Source organism: Mesoplodon densirostris, chromosome 7, assembly GCF_025265405.1.
Source record: "Mesoplodon densirostris isolate mMesDen1 chromosome 7, mMesDen1 primary haplotype, whole genome shotgun sequence".
NCBI lineage: Eukaryota > Metazoa > Chordata > Mammalia > Artiodactyla > Ziphiidae > Mesoplodon > Mesoplodon densirostris.
In genome coordinates this window covers 25,398,628-25,405,912 of record NC_082667.1, presented here as the reverse complement: position 1 = coordinate 25,405,912, position 7,285 = coordinate 25,398,628, and positions in this window count along the sequence as shown.

Sequence of the window (7,285 nt, the reverse complement as noted above, 5' to 3'; positions counted from 1 at the left end):
TAAATGGTTACATATTAAATGGTTATATAAGTACACACATAATGTACTTGATTTTTACCTTTAGGCCTGCAAATCCTAAAATATTTACTATCTAGTGCTTTAAGAAAAAGTTTGCCTACCCCTGACCAGATTTATCTCATGTATAATGAGTGGTCGGAGTACCGCATGTTGGAAAGTACTGAGTTGGTCTAATCTTTCCCTGCACCCATTTTACAGCTGAGAAAGTTAAGGCCCAGGAAATTTGTGTAACTTTGTCAAAGTCACACAGTACTATGGTATACAGAATTCTTAAGTTTTTTTTCAACCCATCTGCTTCCCTTTCTAAAAACACTCACAGCCTCATCTGTTCACAGACGCATCCCAGGTTCACTTACATGTCAAATAGGACCTCAGTACCGAGAGAGGCAGGGATTGTGTGGTTCCAGAACCAAAGATCAATTCTTTGGGGATGTTTGCAAATCTATCTATGTATCATCATCACTATCAGATGTACATGAGAACTGTGCTCCAGACATAGATAAATAACTGAGTTCAAATTCTCACATGTAGGCCCCCTCTCTGGGCATCATCAGAGGTTCACCAGACGGCACTAGGAAGCCTCCTTCCTGGTGCCTGGAGAGGGTTAACGTGCCCAACAGATTATCACATTCTCAGATCTCCCGCTGCGAGCCATATCAAACAGAAGTCAAGGCTGCCTGGGTTTGGACTCTGATTTTCCCACGGATTGATTGGTTTTATATCCAGAGCAGGTGGCTGGATGAAGAGGGATGGGGGTGGGAGATTATGAAGGAGGGAAGGGCCCCTGGAGCCCAAAGCCCCTTCTGCTTTCTGGACATGACCCCAGAAAAGTTCTCCTAAGTGAGGGCTCAAGGTAAAAATGCACCCTGCCCCTCTGGGCCGGAGGCTCAGGAAACGGAGGAGGAGGATGGCAGACCTCTGACATGACCTTCACGGCTGGGCTTGGAGAAAGGAGAGGTGGCCTCCACGTGGAGGAAAATAGAAAACAGTTCCCAGGTCTTCGGTGTCAATTAGGAATCCTCCAGATACATAATGTGGCAGTAGGAGTGCACTCTTCCTCATCTCTGCCTAGCAAAGCTCTCAAAAGTCATTTGGTAAATTGAATTTTTTTTTTTTTTTTTTGCAGTACACAGGCCTCTCACTGCTGTGGCCTCTCCCCTTGTGGAGCACAGGCTCCAGACGCGCAGGCTCAGCGGCCATGGCTCACGGGCCCAGCCACTCCGCGGCATGTGGGATCTTCCCGGACTGGGGCACGAACCCGTGTCCCCTGCATCGGCAGGCGGACTCTCAACCACTGCGCCACCAGGGAAGCCTGGTAAATTGAATTTGATCGTATAGAAATTAGGAATATTTTTGACCAGTATGATATTTACCTCCTTTAAAGACTTCTTTTTTTCTTCTTTTAGCACCAGCCCACTCGCTTGCTCTGTAATCTCTCCAGGGCTCTACACAGCACCGTCTGTATCTGATTCCCTTTGGTGGTTCTTCTATGGCAAATTATATCCATCAAGTTTTCTTAAAGGGCTGTCTTCAGGTGTACAGCATGCATTTTTCTTCTGTAATTATCTTTTGCTTTGTGGAAAGATGTGTTTTATAAAAGGCAGCAACTTTTTTTTTTTTTTTTTTTTTTTTTGCTATTGCAGTTGGAGGACGGGGTGTTATTAACTCCGGATTCTCCACAAGAGACCTTGGCCACTTAGCCAGCGGGCTGTAGGTGTGAAAGTTCGGGAATAATGGCTGCTTTGTATTCAGCAGCCCAGCTTCTTAGGCTCTCTGTTGTCCTTTTAATAATTGAACATTTTAGCCCTTAAGATTTCTTTAATGTAGGTGGAACAGGGTGGTGGGAGAGAACAGCTATTTGAGGACCCTCTTCTCAGTGAAGACGCTGATGCCCAGTGATTTGTAAGCCCAGGCCTGAAGTTAGAATATGTATTCCCAGTGGGGGGGACAGTGACCCCAGAGGGAAAAAATTGGTTCTTGAGGGTCAGAAAAATCTTAGCCATTATAATCCTTTATGACTCTCCAAAAGGCCACAGTACGTAAATGATAAACAGTAAATCTGTGATATTAACATTTCATGGAAGGGGTACGATTAAGAAACAATGATCTAAAAAGACTCCCTAGAGGGGGTGATAATGAAAAAAAAGGTTGAGAAGCACTGGGTTAGAACTAGAATCAGCAGCAGGACAAGAAGGGATGTCTAGGGAGGGTCCTAGGCCTGCTGTTCTAACCACACATATTTGTTTTTTGAGGGGCTGGCTGGTTTGTCATCATAGAAAGAACACTGGGCTGGGAGTCATGATTCTGCCTCTTGCTCCTCTCCGAGTCTTAGTTCTTCATCTGCTAAATGGACACACCGATGAGGTGGACTCCAAGACATGCCCCAGCTGTGTGACTTTCTCTAGGGACCCACTGGAGTGGGCCGACACATCCACACATGTGCACGCATACGCACATGCATCTATACGGTGGTATAGTTGGATGGTGCAGTCAAGTAAGTTCACCAAACTGGAGTACAATTCAATCACTACAGAGAGGAAACTTTTAGCTCTAAAAAGTCACCCGATTTTCTCTTCTCCCTTTCCTCCTATGCCCACTGTGGACTCTGGACATTCTTTGCCTGGGCTAGCCAGGTGCCATAAGTACTCTGGACCCTCACTCACTGCCCATCCACAGATCTACGGCAGTTGGAGTCAGTTTCCCCAAAGTGTAGTCCACATTCTAGCTGCCTAATAAGTAGGAAAGGGTCAAGAACATTCCACACAGGGGGAGGAATCAAGTGGGTTCTCTTCCATGCACGAGAAAAGCTGGCTGCACCTTTGGGAATGGCGTGGACACTCAGGTCCCCAGTGCCTGCAGAGGCTTCCTATCCCTTCTGAGAGTCGGCTCACTCACCAAGGTGCACGGGGAGGGTCCACACAGTCAGAGAGACAGGGCTGTGGGCTTCCTGCCCTCACACGAGTCAGAGGCAGCAGTCACAGGTGTGGTGTCCATGGCACCTCTGCTCAGCCTTCCAGAGAGAGCAGAAGCAGAAAACCACCCAGCCTTGGCCAGTTAGCCAGAGGAGGAAAATTCCTTCCTGACCCTGGCAGAGATCATCCACTTCGCTTCGGGCATGTGACCAAAAATCCACCCAGTGAAGCACCTACACATTGGCTGTTTATGTGCTAATACATCCCTGGGCAGAACAAGGCTGTGAGGGTGTAAACCATGGAGAAGGGGGCCAGGGAGGGCCTTCCCTGATCCCACCACCTGGGCAATCTCACTGGGAAAAATAAAGCTTTTTGTTCTCTAAAGCCTCAGCGATATCCCAATGTCCATCAGGTCCCAAGCCCTGCGGGCAAGGCAGGGTCCACTTCCCACCTTTTGGACCTCCCTAAGAAGGGACACATGGAGGAAAACCCACTGGACTATTTCAATACTTGCAACTAAAGGATTGTGGGTTGGCTGCTTGAGTGTTTGTTCTGGGAGAAACCAGAGCAGCTGTGAGAACTGCCTTGCTGACGTCTTTCCAAGTGATTCCTCATCTTACTTTGGCTTGTGTAGGGAGTTTGCTAGTTAGTTTGTTTTTCGTTGTTTTCCTAAAGATTCAGCAAAGACTCATAGGAGGTACGCCGTATAGTTTACTGTGGGCTCCAGTACAAAGCTCATCAGCTTTGTTTGGATTAAATCCACTAGGGTTTAAATCCCATCTCTGCCACCCACAAGGCAAGGGATGTGGGACACATTTCTTACTACTCAGCCTGCCGAAATTGTATTTTTTATTCTTTATTTTTGTTTCATACAAAGTGTGTTATGTAAAAATCCATGACCCTCTCTGACCTCATCTTTAAAATGCCTCATCTCTAAAATAGGGATTTTAAAGACAATTCTCAGGATATCCCAAGGATTTAACCAAATTAGATAATATATGTAGATGAGTAGGCATAATATGTATGTCCATCCCTGTCCCAGCGGGGGGGAAAGAAAATCAATCATTGTCAATATATCTAAAAGGTTGCTACTCAGGTGACTTCTTTGAAAAGAAGAAAACCAATCTGTGAAAACTCTTGTCAACAGCACCTTGAATCATGAAAAACATTCTCACAGAGAACATGGGGACAAAAGATTTAAGCTTTCACTCAGAGGGGCAAACAACCCCTCTCCCCGCGTCCTTAGACTAAAACATGAAGCTGTCTCCCTAAATCACTTTACCTTTCTAGGCCTCAGTTTCCTCATCTGTAAAGCGAAGAGGTTGTCCCTAATGATCTCTGATAACCTTTCCAGTTTGTAAAATTCTTAGCACTTCCAAATGAACGTGGGTCCCCAGCTCCAGCTGGAGAAGGGAGCATGTGTTACTGGTGGCTGCCAGCAGGGGGCGAATGCACAAGAACACCACATACTGCAGAGTCTTTGCAGAGGTCTGAGAATAAATACAGTGGAAAAACCCTAACCATTGCTTTTCTGGAAGCATTCTATATGGAGGTGGTGTGAGAGGGCAGAACAGGTTTCCTTTAAGCTATTATGTAAGACAATTTCCTGAAAAACGCCCTATTCTGTAATAAGGCAGCTATCTTCTCTGTTTCAAGGGGGGGTCCATGAGCAGGCCGATGGGAAAAGGAGGCGTTTAGGCAGGAGGAGGTGGGCTTTCCTTGAAGCTGAATATTTTTGGGTGCAAAATCCAGCCTCCCTTCCTAAGGTTAGCTTTAGGAAGGGTAGAGAATAGAGCGCCTGTATGCATTCTCTCTTAGTTAGTTCCCCTTGGTTTAATCAAGTGATCCAGAGGCAGTGGGGGCTACCGCGGCGGTGGTGCATGGCTGGCTACACAGCCTGAGGATGCAAAAATCTCTCTCTCAGGCAAGCAGTTAAATCCCACTCAAACAGCTCCCGGGAGGCACTGTGACTGGTGGACATGGCAGGAGGGCGGGCAGTCTGGAGCTGGGGACAGATCCACAGACCCAGGCCCCAGCCGGAGCCTCTAAGCCCTGACACCCCTTACAATTCATCCAAAAGAGCAAAGAAAAGGTGCTTACTTGAGGATAGCGGTGCTGGGTCCAAAGAGGAGGTTTTCAAGGCAAGAGAAGGCAGGCGCTCCCAGCACCGGCGTACAGTGGAAATAAAGGCACCTGTAGCCTTGTGATATAAGTAACACCTACAGACAGGTCCGTTTGGTTTTTCAGGTTTATGCACAGCCCCTTTGATGACGGTGACATACAGTGTGACACGGCTCCTTGGAGGGGGGAATGGTTCTCACACGCAGAAAGTTTACCTTTATCCTGCCTTTGTGCCCAGCTCACACACACCCCGCCCCCTCCCCCTGCAACCTGGGGGAATCAGTAAACAAGCTGAGAATTCTTGCCTCTGGGAGCTTTCTGGGATCCTGCGTTTGCTGGGAACTCTCTTTAGGGCAAGCTGGAGGGGAAACTCTGGGAATCTAGCTGTGGTGCCCATGTCTGCTGCCCCCCTCCTGGGCTGACAAAGCCCTGCAAATTTGGATAGCCCGTCATCCTCCCCCCGCCCCGCACCCACGCAGCTTGGCAAGGTGGAAGGGTAGGATGGAGCAGTGGTTAAGAACACAGACTTTGCAGCTAGATGACCTTGAATTCAAATTCTAGGTGCATCATTTTCTAGTCGTGTCACCTTGAACCACTCAACTAGCTAGTTAATAAGGTAACTAGCTCTAATGCAAATAACAGGACCTACCCACTGGGTGCGCTGGGGGTCATATGAGGTCCTGCAAGTGAAGTACTGAATGAGCCCTTTGTTTCGCTGTGATCATAGCGTTTTCTTTGACGGAGCACGTTAATCAGAAAGCCCCTCTCCACCACTTCCTCCGACCTCATGCCTTCCGAGCAGATGAAGGGAACAGCCAGCTTGTAGAACCAACGTTGGACCTTGCTTCTACTTTTTCACACAAAGCATAACCGGCCATCGGACACATTAACTATTCAACTTCTAACCTCTTTGGACGTAACACGCCATGTGGTGGCTTTCTCCCTTCCTCTCCCCCTTACGGATGGAGAAACGAAGAGGTTTAGCGGTTCAGTCAGGTGTCCACAGCTTCTACGTTGGGGTCTGACTTGGATGTCAGCTCTCAGGTGTCTTGCTGAGAACTACCTGCTTCCCTGTAAGAGCAGAAACTCAACCCAACTTAGGCTGAAAATAGAGTGTCTCCTGGTTGCCTGCAGGACAGAACTGACAACCCTCTGCCTTTCTGCCCTGTGCTTCCAGCTCTCCTGGGCAGCCAAGATCTTATGTCCAAATTGCAGACTCCAAGCTTTAGAGTGAAAGCAGGGACTGGTTTGTTAGGTTTTCTTGGGAACACTGGGGACAGGTGCAAACATACAAATACAAACACACATACAGTCTGGAGAAACAAAAGGTAGTTCATTAGAGGACTCAGGTGTCATCATGGAAAAAGTGTTGAAGGAAGATAAGGGGATTGCCTAGGCTGCTGACTTGCTGTGTAACCTCAGGCAGGTCAGGTAGCTTCTCTGGGCTTCATTTCCCCTGATGGTAAAAGAAGAGGTTGGGTTAGAATAGTGATTTTCAAACTGTGGTCTGAGGAACCCCAGGGGTTCCCTGGAGCCCTCATAAGAGCTGCTGGGGGTGAGAGGATGAAAGCAGAGTGGGTTAGGTTCTGGGCTGTTCCTCCCTGATTCAGTAAGAGCATCTCAGCTTTTATACAAATCTTCAGGATAAGATTTCTCTTGAACAAAAGAATCCGCACTTAAAAAGAGTTTGCAAAGAACTGGATTAGGTGGTCATTGAGATTCCTTTGAGCTCTAAAATTCTGTGATTTGAGTCTTCCTCCTCAGCATCTAGGGGACCCGGATGGTCGTACACACCATGTTTCTCACCGTTGGGTACTTTCCCATCTTGTCAGTAGTTTTGGAAAGTCTTCTTGTGTTTGTATCCGCACACATATGTTCTTCTCAGCAGAGAGGTTTTCATGGAAAACATCTTGTTCTGCTATTGTTTTTAGAAAAGAATCTTTAGGAGAAATTCCATTTGTTTCTATGCTGTCTTGGTGCCACTATATCAGAGTGAAAAGGTTCTGGCAATGAATGTGATGACAACAAACTCTGTTTGTCTCACAGTCCTGAATGTGTAATACTGTGTATCTGGGTGCCTTTGTGGGGAATTACTGGCTTCTGGACTAGTGGATAAAAGGGGTGATTAAGATCAAACCAAACTAAAAGAGGAATTTGACTCTAATGAAGTCTAACTATCACACTGAACCTAAATTTGATTGGAGTGGAGATCTTGGATGGTATCAAACACTAAG